This window comes from Mus musculus, chromosome 2 (genome assembly GCF_000001635.26).
Source record: "Mus musculus strain C57BL/6J chromosome 2, GRCm38.p6 C57BL/6J".
In the NCBI taxonomy this organism is placed as follows: Eukaryota; Metazoa; Chordata; class Mammalia; order Rodentia; family Muridae; genus Mus; species Mus musculus.
In genome coordinates this window covers 161,093,744-161,114,124 of record NC_000068.7, presented here as the reverse complement: position 1 = coordinate 161,114,124, position 20,381 = coordinate 161,093,744, and the positions used below count along the sequence as shown (strand labels likewise).

Genomic DNA, 20,381 nt, shown 5'->3' with positions numbered 1-20,381 from the left:
TGGATAGATTTCGAACTTCCCATTTTCATGCTTCAAAAGTTTATTTCTATTTGCCAAGTAAGACATAAAGAACTTGTATTCAACTCAAATGAAATGCATACGAATCAAGAAGTTCTGCAGAATGTGAAATTCTCGGAATATTTGCTAAGAATATGTTTCTTTTCGGTGCTTTCCAGTCAGGCCAGTCCTGCAAACATTTCATGAGGTGAGTGCATTTTCTGAAGGAGGGTGAGACAAGAGTTTTTCTGGTTCTCACTGTGCATCCTATCTTGGGGTGTATTGATCAATGTTCACATCACAGGATGGGTTCCTGGAAAAGCCCAATTCTAGGCGAGGCTATGAGAGCTCCAATACTTCCTTTCTTACTTGTTGCAACTGACTTTCAGTGTGTTGGGTTTTGTTTGGTTTGGTTTGTTGTCATCACAAGCCAGGATCATCTGGAAGAAAGAACCTCATGTGAGAAGATGACTCCATCAGACTGTCCTGTAGACCAGCCTGTGGGGCATTTTCTTGATTGATTATTGATGTGGAAGTGCCCAGCCCACTGTGGAAGGTGCCATGCCCAGGCAAGCCAGGAGGAGGAAGCCAGGAAGCAGTATTCCTCCAATGTCTCTGCTTCAGTTCCTGCCTCCAGATTCCTGCCTTGAGTTTCTACCCTGACTTCCCTCCATGATGGACTATAAACTATAAGCTGAAATAAACCCTTTCCTCTACAAGTTGCTTTTAATCATGGTGTATTATCATGGGGAACTTAATTTTCCCCCTTTAAATATATTTTCTACAACTTCATACATATATAATATTTATTTTTATCCCATCCACCCCTCACTAGGCTTCCCTTTTCAATTTAGTCTGTGCTCTCTCTCTCTCTAGCCTCACTCGGACTAGTCTCCCCCTCTTATGCCATGGACCTTGTCAGAGCTGAGAGTGAAACATATTTTCCCTGACCTTTCCACCGGACACCCTTCCTGGAGCATTTCCTGCCTGTTATCTTGCCTCCGATATGATCACCGAGCCTTTCAGACCAGACTCAGACATCAGCTCAACACACTCATTCATACTTGGAGCTATGCCTTCTATCTGTAAGACACCGCACCTGTGCTTGAGTGACAAACAATCTCTGTCCTGGAAGGACCAAGAATTCAATGACATCAGACAAGTCCTGTGTTGGTCAGGGTATGCGACTGGATGCAACCATCAGCCTGCATACGTCAGTCGCTTGACAGTGTGAACTTATTTCTTGTACACAGCATTGTCCAGTGCAGGTGCACAGGGGTTCTGCTCTTTGCAGTCAGTCGGAAACCTGGGCCCATGCTATTGCCATTTCCCAATTCTCTTCTGGATAATTATGCTTAGGACCAGCAGATGAAGGAAGGAAGTGAGCTTGGGGGACCAACAGGAGTGTTTAGGGGATGCCCACAAGTGACACAAATCTTATTTCTACCAAGATTCATTTTTTCAAGAGGTCAGTTGGATGGGCCTACTCGGAGTAATTTTGCTGTAAGTTTTCAGGGTAAAATGAAATGGCCTGGTGAAAAAAAGCCTCTTTATCTCTTCCATAGATTTTGAGACAAGAACAATGAAGAAGCTCATGTTCTAATGGAGGAAACAGAATGGAGGCAGGAGAACACAGCCAAATATCTTCCACCTCCTCCTTATAGAGTTATCATCAGAAAGTTCTGGAAGTGCAGGAAGTCTTTCTGAGGCTACTGTTTTGAGTTGTAACATTTTTTTTCTCTCCTGGGACACCATGGGTATGGATGTATTACTATATGGTACAGGCATTCTTATATTTCTTTTCTCACCTTTGTATTAGGCCTTCATAGCCTCATGGTATCAACTGACTCTTCTTGCAGCTGCAGTGGCAAGTGGCTCTGGGTGTGGGCCATCTGACTTCACACATGTGGCCCCTGATAGCGCTTTGGCTCATGGCCCTCCTTCCAGGGTCCCTGTTGACACCGCGTTTGGGAACACCACAGAAGCTTGCTTGGGATGTAGCCATGACTAACTGATGTGAATCCCTGCCCAATGAAAGAAGAGCTGGTGAGTCAACTTCCTTTCTTTCCCTACGACACAGGCAATGCCGAGACTCATGTTACATGGCTTCTTAGAGAATAATCTCAGAGCAGAAACTATCCACCACACTTAGAGCAGGCCAAACTAAAAGTCATTCTGAATTTGCTTTTCATCCCTACCTTACACTCACACCTCATTCCTGTAGCACAAAACCAACCTCTGCTTCTGGGCAGAACTCAGCAAAATGCAGCTTAGCTGCTGCCTCTTCCCAGAGTGCTGCCCTGTAGGGCCCTAGCTGCTTTCAAAGTGCTGAAGAGTCGGCTTCTCAATTCTGCAGACCTATTCTTTCATGGCTGGGCCTGCAGTATCTTGTCTTCTGAATGTAGCCTCAGGCACTTCCTTTGCTCCCACACATTCTATTCTATTTGGTTGTGAAGCCATCCTGGACTCCTATTGATTCCCTGTCTGACCACCCCACATTGTGTCTTTGTGTCTTATGCTATTGACTTGCCTCTGAGAATGGCAAGGCAAGGCAAGTCTACCTTTCCGTTCTGTCCAGCTCCTGCCCTTCCCCAACAATCTCTCTAGTCTCTATGCCTCTGCTTAATGGTGCTTCTTCCTCTGCCCAATTTTTATTTCCTCAGCCTCATCCCGGACAGAATAAATTCATAGATGTCAGCCCCCTTGAGTACTGTTGAAAGCTCTAGAACCCTTGATCCTGGTATTTGGGCTGACTGGGTCTGACTACCAGCTTTCTGGTCCATTAGTTGTTGCAGAAACTGGATAGGAAGGTAAGTAAGCTATCTCTTAAGAGGCCAGAGCAAGGACAGTTAGCTACCAGCTTGGCAGGATTGGCGATTCTTGGGATGTACTTCTCTCTGTCTTGTCTCCAGACTGCAAGCCTCCCTTTGAACCAGGATGCTGTCTGCCTTAATACTCTATCTTTGTATCTATAAAAACAATACCTACAGACATAGCTGATACTTAATAGCTAAGGAAAGATGGAAAGAGGAGAAAGTTTGGGCTGTGACACATTGTGGCCATCCTTGAAACAAATGGAAAAAGGTGGCAGGTGAGACAGCTATGTGATGTGCACTTTCAAACTAGACAAATTACTGGGGTAGTCCAAGAAATGAAGAAGTGCCTTAGCTAGGATTACTGTTACTGTGATGAAACACCATGATCAAAAGCAACTTGAGGAGGAAAGGGTTTTGTTTCTCACAGCCCCATGTAACACTTCTCACCAAAAGCAGAGAGGGCAGGAACTCACAAGGGGTAGGAATCAGAAGGCAGGGGCTGATAGAGAGGCCATGGACGGGTGCTGCTTACTAGCTTGCTCCTTATGACTTGGTCAGCTTGTTTTCTTATAGATCCCAGGACCACCAGCCTAGGAGTGGCACTGCCCACAATGGGCTGGGCCCTCCCCCATGAATCATTTAAAAATATGCCCTACTGGCTTACCTATAGTCTGATCAAGGCTCCCTCCTCTGATGACTCTAGTTTGTGTCAAGTTGGCATAAAACTAGCTAGTACAAGAAGCAGGACCCAGAAGAGAATTAGGGCCATTGGCTGAAAGACATAAGACAACCAGGACTTCTAAGAAGCTAAACATATTCTCTTAGGGAGTACAGGAAGGCTCTGTTAACATTGTGATTACCCTTGACACACTCATACCACCCTCATCCTAAACAATTCTGACAAACTGCTCTTGGAGTCATCAGACTCAGATCATTCCTGCTTTAATTAAGATAAAGTGAGCTTTTAAAGTCAGAGTCCAGCCAGTTTTGGACTTTTTTTTCTTCTTCTTTTATTTAAGTATTCACTGGGGAAACACTCCAGATGGGACAGGCAGGAGTGAAGAGGAAAAGTGATCACCAGGTCCCAGAGTAGGGAGGATGCTATGAGGAATATTTAGCTAGGCAGGATAGGCTCTAAATTCCTCCTTGCCCTAATTGTTCCTCCCCCATCTCTGGTCTGATGTCCTTCCTCCCGCCATCTGTTTTCTTTATGGCATTTATCACTACCTGCCTCTGTGTTCATTTATTTATTTTATTTATTGCTTTTCCTTTGCCTGTTCGGTGAGTGCAAGGGCTTTGTCCTATTGACCGCTACATCCTCCGTCTCAGATCAATGTCAGGTATTTAGTGGGCACTTAAAAATTAGCTGCTAAAAAACGAATTACGGAAGACAACAATTGGTTGAATCTCTGTCATATGCTAGGCCCTGTCCTTGAGGATGCTACAAGGATGGTAGTGGAGATAGGCCCGAAAATAAACACACCATGGTTCCACTCCTGATGTTACTGAAGCATATCCAATGCGCTGCAGGATCCTCAGGGCTGGAAAACTCCCGGGGTGTGCAGGGCCCTGGGAAGACGTTCCTAGTATGCTAGGGAGCCAGGCGGATCTGCAGTATAAGCAGCTGGAGACTGACGACCCGGCTCCTCGCTTCCCTCGGCCTCTCAGCATCTTCTTTTTCCTGTCCGTTGGGACCTTCACCTCTCCTCGAGTGCGCGTTGCAGGATCTGGGCGCCGGCGGGGCGCTCACGTCGTGGGACCCCAGTACATCTTCTCCCACCTCCGGAGAGCCAATCCCGGGTTTTCCAGCTTGCTTGCCCACTACCTGCGAGACCTCCACCTGCAGGTTGAGCCCCAGCCGCGGGCCAGCGCCCAGGTCCTCGCCCCCTGCTTGCAAAACAGAGCGCAGCACCCCGCCCCGCCCCCTCCGCCTGCGGGACCCCAGCCCCGCCCCGCCCCCGCGGCCCGGCCGCTTCATTCCGGGGGGGCGGGCCGGGAGCTGCGCTGTCTGCAAGGCGGGGAGATCTAGGCTGGGAGGCGGAGCGGCTCCGACATCGACCAATCACCGCTGCGATCACATCCATGCAAATACGAGCACAATGGAGCAAGCCCATCACTCGCTCCTGCAAGCAAGCTTGAAACGGGCTTCTGTCTGATCGGCAGCCCACACGACCAATGAACCTGTGTTTTGGGCAGGCGAAACCCAATAGCGCGGCAGGGAAGGCGGGCCCAAGCTGGGTTAGGGTGTCCTTGCAGGGTGTCTGAGCTAAACTTCACCAAATAATAGCTGTTTGTATTTTGGCTGCTGCAGGAGCCATTTTAGGTAAGTTCTTCTCTTAACTTTTTATTTTCCTGCCTGGCCCCGACAAGCTGGGCTTGCCCGCGGGGACCCTGTCTCCGCCCCGCTGGCCGGGATGGGGCTGCCCTATGAATGGAGCGGGGCTGAGGGGCCGCGGCGGCGCGAGGCCCGGCCGGGCAGGGGTCCGAGCGCGGCCGCGGGCGTTCGGCCAGGCCGAGGGCCCCGAGGCCTGAGGCGAGGGGTTTGGCGTCCGCCCCTCCCGGCTGCCGCGCGCTCTGGCCGCCCGCCCTCCGTCCTTGGGAGAGCGCCACTGCGGGGCCACGCGCCCAGGCTTGGGGTCCTGCTTCAGACCCCAAGCGCGGGCCTTTGCGGCGGGGCGGGGCCTGCCAAGGCTTCCCAGGGGACCCCGGCGGCCCACGGCGCGTGAGGGCCACCCCCGCGCCCGCCAGCCGCTACCGCCCCCGCGGAGAAGTTGCTCCGCTCCGCGTCCTGCGTCTGTTTGCAGGGGTGGAGGAGGGTGGGCCGGTGCCAGGCTGCTGCTCCGGGAGGGGGCGGGGGCCCCGGCGCGTCCCCGGGTCGCGCGCCCCTCCGGCCGGCTCCTCACGCACTAACGCGCACTCGCCCCCGAAAATTTGAGCCCTCAAGACTCCAAGCCACCAAGCTACCCCGCTGCCAAGTTTGGTGCGTTATTAGATTGCATGTTAGAGCTTGCAAAGAAATTAGAGAGAGGGAATATGAAAAAAAAAAAAAGAAAAAAATCTGTTTCCTTCAGGGTATTTATTTCTCTTCTCTGTTGAGAAGTAACGGAGGAATGTCCTTCCTAAAATTTCCAGGGACCATGCCTGTCAGATGTGGAGAGGGGTTGGCAGCTCCTTGGGTTTTAAAACGAGGTTATTAGGAAATCCCCGCACTAGTGAGATAATTGAAATGTGAGTTTGTTTGCAGCTTCAGTTTTATTTGATCCAATTAAAAATGCATAAGCATGCACTTTATATTTGTGTACATAGAGTATTCCTAGTTTCAGTTATGACTAATATGACTGTGGTTTCACGAGTGTGGGATCTAATAAGGCAGTATAATTCAATTTTGAGCTCGTAGGCCCGTGTTCTCCAAATTAGGCTTTATAGACCATTAGTAATCTGGCCAAGGTTTCTAGAGAGTCTCTGGCATCTCTGAGCATCTTTCTCCGGGGCTTGTTTGTGCCTTTTTTGCCACCCCTCAAGAAACTGTTCATTTCTGCTGTAACAGATCCATGAACAGAGAAAATAGATATTTTAAATATTGACAGTTTTCAAGAGTGTCTGAAATATTTTGCCTAGGATTTGATTATTTCCCAAATGGTATATAAGAATACCATGCCAGTAGGCCCTCATATTGGCATACTCCATGGGGATCTGCTTATGGTGCTTTTGGAAAAGTCTGGACAGACACCATGCTTTCTTTCAGAGCTCTGAGTGCTTGACTTATTGTAAGGGAGTGAGCGGGTCTGTCTCATTCACTGTGGGTAGCACAGTAGTTTAGTTGGAAGCCAAGTTGGAAGATCAGGTTGGCAGCCTCTGAGAGAGTTTTTTGTGAACTTTGTGGTTCTCTGGCAACAGAAGGATTTGAGATGTGTGTATGATAAAATGATTAGGCATGAGTTGTCATGTAGCCTGGTTTATGCCAACCAGAGCAGGTGGTTTCACATAAGGGGTGTATCCATCCCTTTAACCAAGGGCCTGGGAAAATGTGAAGCGGTGTGACTTAATTTGGAGTTCCTTCTGTCCCAAGATTTCATAGATGGATTATTAATGTTTTGTATTTAAACTAACCCAAAGACTAGGAAGATGGCCTGTGTGGTAAAGTGTTTGCCATGTTAGCATTAAGACTCAAGTTTGTATCTCTAGCATCCACATTAAAAAATCAGGCATTATGGCTAACTCCTGTCATCTCTGGGGCTTGTGGGCCAGCCAGCCAACCTAGCTGAATTGGCAAACTCTAGAGTGAGAGACCTTGTCTCAAAAAATGTGGTAGTAAGATTGAGGAAGAAACATTTGACATTTGGCCTCCATGTGCACAGGCGCACTTACCCAAGCACACACAAAAAGCTAACCTGTACATATCCCTACCCTCACTCTGTTGTTTGGGAATCTCTGCTTATAGTAAGTAGTTTGAAGTGGTTTTTTTTTTGTGTGTGTATGTAGTCTGTCTTGGTGAAATGACATTGGTTTTGTGGTCTCCGATGTTGCAGTTTCTCTGGAGTCACGATCTTTATTTTTTGTTTTCTTTTCTTTTCCCCCCTTTCTACCACAACTTTCAAGTATCTTTATAATTATTTTTATAGTGGTGTAATAGGAGGCCCCTGACTCTTCTCAGTATATGACTTCAGGCTAGAAGTTGAAAAACCAGTTAGAAGTGGAGTGAGAGAACCAGAGTTAGGCCTTCCATTTCAGGAAGATCTGCAGGAGATTTCTTTGTATTTATCAGTATACTTTCCTTGTAACTGTCTCAAATAGCAAAGAATATTTAGCAGGGCTGTATCTCTTTAGGAACCACATTAAATTTGTGATTTTTTTTTTCCAGCTGAATATCGCAGAAGGTTAATCAGAAACAGTATGTCCTGAGACCACTATATTTTGAAGATTCTTTGGTTTAAATTTAAAAAATATTTTTGGTTTTCTGGAAGCATGGCTTAATCCCAACCGAGTTTGTGATCATTTTCTCTTGTGTTAAAACCATGGAGCGGGGTCCTGTCCTGTCATTGCATGTGCCCTCCAACTTATGTGGGAAGTCTGTTGGGAAAGACCAGTGGGTCTACATGTGCCCTTTGAATAGGTTATTGGATTCAGTCTCTCCCTGCAGAAATACCTTTGCTACAGGACAGAGATGGTATCCACATCCAATGAAGAAACTGCTTTCTTTAGTCCCTTTTCCCCAGTGGTTGTACTGCTTATTGCAAAGCCTGCAATAGTTTGGTTCTTAATAAATACTTATGTTTCTTCTACTTCCATCCCTCATAAAAGCTGTGATTTAGTTTGAGTAAAAAGCTACAGTGGATTTCCTGGGGTTGCCTGCATTTTCCTATACCAGATTATTATACTGCGGACTCCAAAATACATAAAGTAATAGTTAGGGTTTGGTGTCTGTTCCTTAAGGAATATTTTATTTGCAGTGGAATGTGAGACACTTGAGACAAGCAGCAGAGAACCAGCACTGATTGGAGAGATACCCGGTGTGCATCTAGCACTCAGCTAAGGACAGGGGCCATGGGTGTAAATGCCTTTGCTTTCTAACCATTTCATGAAGCTGGGCAGCAGCTCACTGGGATGAAGTATCATGTTCAAGGCCACCAACTCTGGGTAGAATTTGAACCCAGATCCAAAGTAATTCCTTTGGATCCAAAGATGACTTCAGAAGCTTGAGTGTACCGTCTTGTTTTAGTCGTATGGTGCGAGGTCAACAACCATGCCTTTCTAAGTCTGCATCAGGCTTGCTTTTCCATTTCAAGAATCTATCACCGAAAGGGGGACATACAGCGAGGGCACGGCTTGCCCGCCTTCCCCGCCCGAGGTGCACTTCGGAGTTCAGAAGAGTCTAGTGCACAGCAGTCATGGCATGCAGAGGGAGAATGGAGTCACTTCCCCTGCCAGAATGTTCTTTTCTTTTGTTTGTGTTGTGGAGGCGTTGATACTCTCATGAGAAATTCTGCTACTTCCATAAAAGTCCTGAAGGTAGTAAAATAGAGTTATTTTAAAATGTCCATTGCTGTTCCCATCCTGAACTAAATGGTTTGGATAAAATCCAGAGACAAATGCTTTGCAGTACCTCTTGTTTGTTGGTTTCTATAGCTTGTGGTAGAGTTTGTGTGCCCTCAGTGCTCTTTATGTCCTTTACCATTCTTACTCTACTCTGGGACCTTTAGAATATATAAGACACATATGACATGACTTAAACTCCTTTTTGGAAGTTTTTTTTTTTTTTTTAACTTTGAACGTTTTTCCCCTCTGTAATCATGAATGACTTAATTAAAAAATATTTTATGGCCGGGCAGTGGTGGCGCACGCCTTTAACCCCAGCACTTGGGAGGCAGAGGCAGGCGGATTTCTGAGTTCGAGGCCAACCTGGTCTACAAAGTGAGTTCCAGGACAGCCAGGGCTATACAGAGAAACCCTGTCTCAAAAAACCACAAAAAAAAAAAAATTATGTGTATGAATGTGTACTCTGTGAGTACTCAGGGGTTACAGAGAATTTCAGGCCATCTTTGTGCCCTTTGGGAATCGAGTCCAGGTCCTCTCCAAGAGTAACAAGTACTCTTACCCACTGAGCAATCTCTCAAGCTCTCATGTGTTTTACAAGGCAAAAGCCATGATTGTTCATGGTGTGGTTATCCTTTATTTTAGAATTTAGGACAGTCTTTGGAAATGTCAGGAGAATTAGGAAATAGAATATTAGAATCTTTTCAGGGTGCATTTCCAAATGTAAATGAGAGTGATGAGTATGCACTTGAGTTTTCTAACTGTCTGAAGGGATATTTTCTTTTTTGCATGTGTTCTATAAGGTTCTTATAGGGAGTAGTTTTATAGATCCATCCATGTAGTTTTATAGATAAAATTTTTACAAAGCAGTTAAACTTTTGATATATTTTGGATTTTGTTGTATGCTATGTGACCATGTTATTTTATTTGGATATATGTATGTATATATATATTTGTTTGGTTTTCCTTTTATTTTTATTTATTTTTGAGACAGGGTCTCACTGTGTAGTCCTGGTTGGCCTGGAGCCCACTATGTAGCCCAGGCTGGCCTCCCACTCACAGACAGATCCATCTATTTCTGCCTCCCAAGTGCTAGGATTAAAGGCACATACTACTATGCCCTCTCCCCTCTCTCTTGACTTCCACATTTGTTTATGTAAAAGGCCTGGCTTTCAGTGGAGAAGAGATCTAGGTAGGACGTTCAGTACTTTTCTAGTTTGGTTGCTACTTCTCATCCTGTCATTGGTTTGTCTTTGAAGGCTACAGAATAGTATGCAAATCTATTGTCATTTGTGGTTCTCATACCATTCCCCTTACCCCGTTTCTATCCACATACTAAAAAGTTAAATTTAGATTCATTGGTTTAAGTCATTTCAAAATAACTGTCCTGTGTGTGCAGCCCCAGCCTCAGCTGGGGAGGTCCCTCAGCAGCGTCCCGGGGTCCCCTCCAGACTTCTTTCTTCCTGTGCTCCTCTGGAAGTTGTTTCTTGCCCATCCTACTACTTCGTAGGCTCTAAGGTTGGAAGTGGGGCAGTTGTAAGACAGCTTAGAGGGTTCTGGGCTTCTCAGTGCCTGCCATCTGCCTCTGCAGATGGGGCTAGCAGGATGGCTATGGCAAGAATGCATGGCATTTCTTTTCTTCCTTATTAATTTTGTTATTGCTTCATTCTGTATATTAGGATTTCCTTTTTCCTAAACCCAGAGTAAACAGTCTAGGTGCTGTCTTTACTCACATATACTTAAGGAAGGAACAAGCCAACAGTTCTTATTATAATTAACCAAAATGCCTCTTTCTTCATGTCTCAAGACTTAGGTAGTGTCTTACAACTAATATGAACATTAAGTGGCGTTTTCTAAAAATGTTTCTACTTGAGTGTACTGTTTTACAGAGAACATGCATATGTGTCAGAGTCCATAAAATCAGCTGTTACGGTAGGAAAGTATCTTGTTTTAAGGTTCTTGGGTCTCACTGTGCGATTTCCTTAAGTAGAAACAAATTGATGAACTAGATATCTAGAGCAGTAAGAGAATCAAAAGAGCAGTTCTAGCAAATCACTGATCGCAGGATTCTCATAGGTTTTCTTATAGAACCTACTTATTGGACTGAATACCAATTGAAGAGAAGAATCAGCCCATTTTTCTTGACTTGTAGATTAGGTGTTTAGTAAGGGTCACTGATTCCTCTAAGGCAGCTCTCAACCTGTGGGTTAAACAACCCTTTCACAGCGGGTTGCCCAAGACCATCAGAAAACAGGTATTTATATTAAAGTTCATAACAGCAGCAAAATTACAGTTAGGAAGTAGTAATGAAGATAATTTTGAGGTTGGGGGTCATCACAACATGAGGGACTGTATTAAAGGGTCACAGCATTAGGAAGGGCGAGAGCCATTGCTATAAGGGGACTCTATTTGGTTTGTTCCCTGAGTGTTCATAGTTAAAAAAAAAAAAAGTGTGCCTGGTCTGTTTGCTTTGGGTTCAAGAAAAAATAGTGTTCTCAAAAGTTCTTTGAAAGATTTTCTGAAATGCTAGGTCCAGATCATAGGTTTTATTTACTGAAAAAAATTTTATATAATTTAACAGACACTTTATTATTGCTTGTGTATTTTAGCTTAACAATTCTCACAGTGTTAGCAGTCTAAATTCAACTGTTAGGTTCCTTGAAAACATTTGGCTTTCATCATTGCTGGTCATATGACAGGATTAGATTACACTATAAATACATATCACACTATATATACATCTGTGTTGGTTACTTTTTGATGCTGTGACAGAATACCTGACAGGAATTAGGGAGGAGGGATTTATTCTGGCTCGGTGTTCAGGGGAAGGCATGTTAATGAAGTTTCGTGGCCATGTTGTGGTTGTGGCGGCTGGAATGTGGGGGCTGATCATGTTGGCATTAGTCAGGAAGCAGAGAGAACCCAGTAGGCCCACAAGAGGGCTGCCTGCTACCTCCAACTAGGCTCCATTCTCTAAAGGTGCCTCTTTCTCCCAAAGCAGTGCTACCATCTGGGGTAGCACATGTGATCTGCAGGGACAGTCCCTATCCTGACCCTGTCATCACTAGATTGTCTTTAAAGCCAACTTGGTAAGATACCATGTTAAGAATTTAAGGGAATTTACTTAATGGAATTAATAGTTTTGCCTTAAATTGTAAAAATACATTGAGAAACTTGTATAGGTTATGAAAGATTAATGGCAAGCTCCAGAAAGATAACTGTAAAAATATAAAATCATTCTTTACAGATCAGATATCTTAAAATAGTTCCCAGACTTGTAAAGATCTGAACTGTAGGTCTTTGTGTTGAGTTGTGTACAGTACCTGCAATAAGCATGTAGACACCTTTAGGTAGTTCTGTAGAAAGGTTACTTTACTTTTAATTTTTTTATTTTACCTTATATCTAATAATAAAAGTATTAACTTATATTGTCCTGTTTAATGTGGCTTTTCCCCCCAGCAACCTATTCTGATATTTTGTAGAAGTATTAGCTTATGACTGATTGGAAGAGAACAGAAATGAAAATGGGCCTTTTACTGGCAGAGAGCACTTGTGCCCAGTGATGAGCTACTTCATCACTGCTTCGAAGCTTGTCAGAAATGTAAGTCCAGTCAGGTAGTTAGTGGAGAACCACGATTCTATCGGAGATTTTTATGAAGATTAACATTTAAGAAATTATTCTAAACCAGCACAGCCTAGTAAGACTTGGTCCCTTGCTAGCCATGTGTCACCTTTAAACCCTTCAAATGTAGCTGAAGGGAACTTTGAATTTTAATATTAATATTAGTTGAAGTTTCAGTGGCCAGTGCCACTCATACAGAATAGTACAACTTTAGAATCTTAGTTTTTGTTGAACAGACACACCTGCTGTAGTAAAAGTACAACATACTTTTTTTTTTTTTTTTTTTCCTGGAAAGGCAAATAAGAGACAAGACTATCCTTTAGCCTGAAATGAGGGTAAGCAAATCATATGCCTAAAACTGACACGATTTACCCATTTATATTTGCCGATTTTTATGTGAAAGTTGATTTGAAAGTTCAGAAAATCGTAGGATCAGAAATAAGTTTAGATGTGTTTCACAAGGCATTAAAAGCAGCAAGGTAGCTGGTAGGTATGCCCACAAGGCTCTTACCTTCCTGTCTGACTGCTATGCATACTCTCTCAGCACAGCTTCTGAAGTGTTTTCTTATTAAAGATTTAAAGGCAGACAGCTTTTGAGTGCAGTATTGTAGCTCTCCAGTGCTGGTTATGATGGTTCCCATCTCATTAGGTCGTATGTAGGGTTTCTGTTCCAGGTATCAGCTAAGAACAAGGATGGTTTTGCAGTTCATAAAGAATACCATTTTTAATAATATTATCCTTTGGAAGGCTGTTTTTCTCTGTCCCCTTTGCATCATGTTTTAAAAAGTAATTTGGTAAAAGATTTCTTTTACTCACTCAGGAATATATATGTCTCTCCCTGTGTCATGTGCTTGTACATCAAAATTTAAACTTAAGAAACTCAAGGATAGCATTGATTCTAGTGTATTGATCAGTGTCCCCAGCAGAATTGCAAATTATTTTGTGATTGGAAAGAAAATAGAAATTTGACTACATAAAACTCAGATTTGACTGTGAAGATCCACATGTTGAGTCATCTTTTAAAAATGTTGTCTAGTTATAATAAATAGGTCTAATCAAACAGCCATTTTATTAAACATATTTATTAGATTTTTAGTTCACAGACAGGGAATTGTTGGAATTATTTAGTTAATGCTTCTTAGAGAGGCGGGGAGGGGAGAGAGAGAGCGAGTGTGCGCACGCGCAAGCAGGCAAGAGCACTAGCTGTCAGAAGGTATAGAGCCCTGTATGTAACACAGCAGTGTCTGTTCTGGCTATGGCTATATCAAGTCACTTGTCCCATTGTTGTAATTCTTTTGAGTGTCAGGTTATATGCTAAGGGCCCAGTGAGCTGTGATACATGGTAGGGAAGAGTGTTTAACTGAAAATGATACGAGAATTTGACTAATACTGATTTGGGGATTTGATGTTTTGAAAATGCTGTTTCGACTTATTTTTGTTTATTTGCATTAATTTTTAAAAGACAGCCTCTCTGTATATCTCTGCCATTCTCTACTTGATGCTATATCAAGTGTGTGCCACTGTGCCTTGCTTGCTTTTGGGTAACCTTTCTCCAAGAATGCAAAATCTAGATATCTGCATGTATATTGAAATTATGTGGCTCTCTCCTGCCCTCCTCTCCCTCTTCATCTTCCTCTCCTGCGTCTGGCAAGGTTTCAGAGATTCCATATTGGCCCCAAACTTGCTGAGTTGAGTGGAGTATGACCTCCCCCTTGCTTTTACCTTCGAAGAGCTGAAATTACATGTTTGTGCAAACATACTTGGTTTCAGGCAGTGCTGAGGATTGAACTTTCTTGGGACTTTCTTGCATGTTAGGTAAGCACTCTACCAACTGAGCAGCTGCACCCTAGCCCACTATAAGGTCTTGAAGAATTGACGGAATTGAAATCTAACAGGATTGGCAGATCCTGTGCTTTGAATGTTTGTAGTTTTCCTTGCTTCAGGCTTGTTCCCACACTGCTGCCTCTGCCTCACATATGTTCCCATGTTAACATGGTGCTGCTATATGACCACTTACGTAAGCTGTACACAAGTACACTCTCCACTCTTACCTGCTCTGTATCTGTGTGCAGTGTTTCAAACTAGCAGGGCTCTTCCCTGGTGTTTGTATTAAACTAAGCTTTGTTGCTGCCTTTATTAGTGTGGTTATGACAGTTATTTCTAGCTTACAATTTAAGTGTATCAGATATTGCAGACATTGGCAGCATAACTGGATTTCTCACAAAGTAAAGAAAGTTGCTTTCTCAGTTTTCAGAGTGCCGTAGAGTTGCAAAGTATTTCTGAGAATGTATAATCTAACCTCATTATCTTATGAGTAGTGACATGGGATCCTAGGCATATTAGTATTTTTGAATCCTTAGTACTGATCTGTGAAGTTTTAAATTCTCATTTTACAGTACAGTTCTGCCTCCTTAGCCTTTGTAGGTTTAGGGTCCTGAAAACTCACATAGGAATTTTTTTTAATAGGGTGTTGGGGACTAGAGAGATGGTTTAGCAGCTAAGAGCCTTTGCTGCTCTTCCAGAGGGTATGGGTTCTATTCTCAGTTCCCATGTAGTAGCTCACAATCTGTAACTCCAGTCCCAGGGTATCTGACACCACTTCTTGGCCTGTGTGGTCACTAGATGTTCATTTGATGCACAGGCATACATGCATGCAAAACACCCATACACATAAAATATATTAATAAAAAAAGAGGGGAAATGTGGGGATGAGGAGTGCCTTGAAATGAATAGCTACATAACATTTATGTTTTCTTAACATTTTAAATGAGCATTATCTATTAGATACCACTGAGATTTTAAACTGATGTTATTCCACTTCCATCTCCCCAATTGCCCTGATATTGCCCGTTATTTTCATCTTTCATGGACCATGTGTCCTTTTGTCTCCCCTTTCTTACTGTCTAATATTATCCCCTCTTGTTCTCCTTAGATTTTTTAGACTTTGCCCACATGTATTCCTGTTTACATACGTACATATATACATTATAGGCTAAGATCTGCATATGAGGGACAGCATACATTTTTGTTTTTCTCAATTCAGGACACCTCACTAAATATTATACTTTACAGATCTATCCATATTCTTGCAAGTTTCATGATTTCATATTTCTTTACAGATGAGTAATAGACTGTTGTGTATATGTACCATATTTTTATTATTCATTCATCTGTTGTTAGACATTTAGGCTGGTTCTATTTCCTTGCTGTTGTGAACATAGCAGCAATAAACATGGGTGCACAAAGTCTCTCTGGTAGGTTATGGACTACTTTGGGTATATATTTAGGAATGGTATAGTTGGGTCATATGGTAGTTCTATTTTAAATTGTTTGAGGAACCTCTACACTGATTTCCATACTTGGTGTATTAATTTGAACTCCTACCAACAGTGAGTAAAGATTCCTCTCTCCTCATACCCTCTCCAACACTTGTCAGATTTTAAAAATACTATTTAAAATAAAATGATAAAGATGTTATCACTGAGGCTGTACTATTTTGATGGTTTTTATTCTATCTTCTCTTTAAGAAACATGGGCAGCCAGTGATTTAACTTTGGAACCCTGCATTCTTAGACGCTGCAGTATTCCACGCTTCTGTGCTCTAGCATCGTGATGCCCATTATTACGTATGAAACATAAGCCCTGCCTCAGCTAAAGTTCAAGTTCAGGATTATCTCTTACTAGATTCAGCCTGCCCAGTGTTGGGCTGTGAAGCCCCGCCCCTTTGTAATCTGTTACCTTTTTTTGTTTCCTTCTGAAACTTTTGTCTTTTCTAACATGATAGACAGCCCTGAGTCATAATTGTGTGTCCTCCAATCTCTAGTATTTTGGGAGTTTCAGAAGGCCATTGACTTTATGGATAGGATAGCTCCCCATAGTTGGAAAGCCTGTACAGGGTGCTGGTATGGTGTCTACAGCAAACCCATGGAGTCTAAGCTCTGCCGCTTACTTCCTGTGTGATCCTCCCTCTGCTTCACTTTTCCCATCTAAAGTGGAAGTAATGTCTGTGTCCTATGGTGGGTTTGAAAAGCATGTGAGTTAATTGGTTTGAAGAGCCTGGGAGCAGTACCTGCCATTGAAATCATGTTATGTATTGGATATTATAAAGATTCAGGGAAAAATCACTGGTAATCTTTCTAGTTAAAAGTTTAATACTGCTTTTTATTTAAGCATTCCTACCACCCTTTTAAGCAGGAATTTCTGATGATACTCTGCAAAGCTTTTTATGCTGGAATGGGAGGATCTTAGAATTTGTTCTCAAGGTTCATTGGGTAAATATATATCATAGGGACATAATATACCCACAAACACCTGTATATAGATAATTGTTCTGCTACAGTATAACTTGTGGAAAGTATCATAAGACAGGGGCTATGGGAGCTCAAGGGAATAAAAAGGAGAGTTGGAGAGGTGGTCAGGACACAGTGGGACTGGGTAGGCAGGTATGCAGGATTTGGGTACATGGAGACTGGTGAAGAGGTGGAAATGTCAGAGGTACAGACCTGAGTCCTAGGGCACCCACTGGAGTTTCCAGGCTCTGTGACCTAAGACAGTGAACTGCATCAGGGACATATGGTTAGAAATATAAATACAGATGGTATGTTAAGAATAGAAAACCCAACCAGGCGGTGGTGGCGCATGCCTTTAATCCTAGCACTAGGGAGGCAGAGGCAGGTGGATTTCTGAGTTTGAGGTCAGCCTGGTCTACAAAGTGAGTTCCAGAACAACCAGAGCTATACAGAGAAACCCTGACTCGAAAAAAAAAAAAAAGAAAGAAAGAAAGAAAGAAAGATAGAATAGGAAAACCCTTCTGAGAACAAGAGTAGGCTAGTGAGCTAAAAGCATGTTTAAAAAAAATGTCAACGAAACTCATCACCCTTTATCATGAGCTTTTCATGGCCATGCTCTTGTTGTATGTAGCCCAGGTGGAGGAGGAGTTCTAGTCTTTTTCTGCCCAGTGGTTTTTTTTTCCTCTCTCTCTTATATTGATCTTAATGTTTCTTTCTAGTTCTTGCTTGTCTGCTGCAGGGGGAAGATAAGGATTAGAGGGCCTAGTACTGTTGAAAGTGTATCCACCACCTACTCAGTAAAGGTGCTCTGAATACCTGTGTGCCGGATGTGCAGGCCTGCAGTGCAGCAGCAGACAAAGCAGAGCGTCTGCTCTTCCCACCTTACGTCCTAGAGAGTATCCGAGCACGTAGGAGGCAGGATACATTTAGTCAACTGAAAAGCATAATACATTTCTGAAAATTCTTTTAAAACTTTGAAGGGACCCATGGTGTCCTTGAGCAGCAGCCGTTTTCCAGAGTGAAGCATAGGCAGGGTTTCCCACACATGTAGTTCCATTCATTGCTTTTTCAGCTTGTCTAGGTATTTTCTTTCTCTTGAAACTTCAGAAAAATCTCAATGGTTCATTTCCATATTTCCCTTCCTATATCTGCCTGAAGAGCAGCCTCTCTCACCAACACTTCTACAGAAATATTTGGCCTGGTTGACTATGTTGGGATTTCACATTGAACTGCCTGTCTTTTCTCATAGTGCTACTCATTTATTTAGTAAACAGTTAACTGGATTTTTGTTTTTTGTTTCTAATCTGAGCCCTCAGGATTTGAAGATATATACACATGGTGTCTCTGTCCTTACGGAATGTGTAGCATGCTAGAGGAAGCAGCAAGGTAATGTTCTGTCCAAGGTTTGGCTAATATGAGAGTGAGTAACCATCAGTGCATGCGCTTAACCTGGCGTGAGTTAAGGCTTCTGCAAGGCAGAGACTCGGGATCAGTGTCGTGAGTTTGAAGAACCTTTCTGTCATTTAGGGAAATCCTGACCTAAAAGTACGTGGTGAGTTGTGGCTGGAACATTGTAGGGGAGCTGTGGAGGATAGAGGTGGGAGGTACAGGAAGTTGAGGTGTTGAAAGATCGATCATAGCAGGGAGAATTCGGAGGCATTAACCAGTGGTGCGCTCCATGCTTGGGTAGTAGAGGCTGCTTTAGAACAGCGGTGCTCAAACTTGTGCACTTGAGGATCATTGAAGAGCTTTGAAAAATGCAAGTGCTCAGGTACATAGAATCAAATCACACTGGGTGGTAGAGGGACCCAGCTTGTAGATTTTTTTTGTAACCTAGGCAATGCCAGTGAGCACTGGAATTTGAGAATACTGATTTCAAGTATCCTGCCAATAAAATAATGAATCAGAATTAGCCTAGGCCAGGAGCCACACAGAAGGAGACAGAGCCAACCATTATTCTTTTATTTTCTGTGTTCTTGACTTCTCTAACAATTGGGGCCCCCATGGGTGCAAAGTTTATTTTTCATAGAGATGAGTATGTAGTGGGTTTTTTTTCCCTCAAATGCTTGTATTGATTAAAGTTAATTTTTTTGTTGTTCAAATACTCCTATTTGAATAGGTAGAACAATCTTAGTTATTTCCCCTTTTTATTGTTAAGTAGGATTGCCTGTGGGGTGAGAGTAGGTGGAAATGAAAGATCTTGGTTAGTTTTATTGTCTTGTAGCTCTGATTAAAGTTAAGTTGGACCAGTTAACTGTGTGTGGTGGCACAACCTTGTAATTCCAGCACTTGGAAATTTGAAGGGGAAGGGTCAGCAGGTTAAAGTCATATGCAACTGTAGTCTCAAATGGTTTGGGCTATATGTCCTACCTCAGAGGAAAGTCTTCGCTTAAGTTATAGCATTTGTATAAAACCCACAGTGCTGATGCTCTCTTTAAGATACAGAAAAGCTGTCCAGCCTGTGGCCAGTATGGTTACTAGACAACACCTCGACTCTGATAGCTGTCTTCTTCCTAGGGGTTTGTGAATGTGCTATAGATGTGGACTTGGCTTTTACATGTAAAATATTCTCTTTGCCACATAAATTGTGATGTGGTAGTAGTTAAATGAAGCACTTGGGACCAGATTTGTCTTCTTCATTCTAGCGTAGAATTGGAGCATGGAGAATTAAAAACAAGTTTATACTTGAAGGCATTTATATGCCCCCTTTTTTGTTTTTAAAGATACAAAATGTTCAAAATAGTACTTGTCATGGCTATTCTTGGTTGTCAATTTAACTGCATCTGGAGTTAACTAAAAGCCAACAGGCTGGATATATCTGTGAGGGATTTTTTTTTTTTCCTTAATTAAATCATTTGAAGTGGGAAGACCCACTTTTAATCTGGATCTTTTGAGGTGGAAAAATACACCTTAGTCTGGGCCGCAGCTTCTGTGAGCGATCTCTGTCTTTGTTTTGTTCTGCCACATGAGTTACTTGGATACACTGTCATGTAGTTCACCACTGAAGGTTTCCGTCTGTCCTGGAAAGCTCCTGTAGGGCTGCTATATCAGCATTTACCAAATAGGCAGTCCCTATTGAAACTCTCTCCACGGTGGTTTTTTATGGTGTCTCCTTCTAGCCCCTCCCACCCCCCCATTAGGGTCCAGTTAGGTGTCTTGCATTGTGTTAAGGTGTCATGTGTTCTTAACATTCAGTAGTGATTAGTTTAATCTGGTATCCTAGGATTTCAGAAGTGGAAACAAAGATTTGTCATGGAAAATGGTCTGGTTTAGCTTTCTCCTCTTCCTTTCTTGTTTCTGTCTTTCCATACTCCCTGCTGCAGGCCAAGAATTAACTTTAGAAAATGGAGACAAAATTCTCAAGTGGAAACTTAGATCTCATACACACTTGTTTGTTCAGGTCTTCCTGAGACAGGGAGAGGCTTTGTTTTAAGTTATTTTCCAGTTTCGGATTAAAACTATTGAATCACCTGTGTACCTAACTTTAAAAAATGCAGTATTATCAAGATTTTGGGGAAAGATTTTCATAGCTGACTCTTAAGTCCTCATTAGAAATGAGAAGTTTTCCACCTTTTTTAAAAAAGACTTATTTTATGTGTATGAGTGTTTTGTATGTATGTATGT

The 20,381-nt window shown here is 42.8% G+C and overlaps 1 protein-coding gene across 2 annotated transcripts in view; it reads left to right on the top strand.

Moving 5' to 3' along the window:
• Positions 1-5,038: 5,038 nt before the first annotated feature.
• Chd6 (chromodomain helicase DNA binding protein 6) overlaps positions 5,039-20,381 on the top strand; it is a 162,109-nt gene continuing 146,766 nt past the window's right edge. For both annotated transcript variants that reach the window (NR_126509.1, NM_173368.3), the window contains exon 1: positions 5,039-5,136. The gene's annotated coding sequence lies outside the window, so the exon portion shown is untranslated. The remainder of the gene's footprint in view (positions 5,137-20,381) is intronic.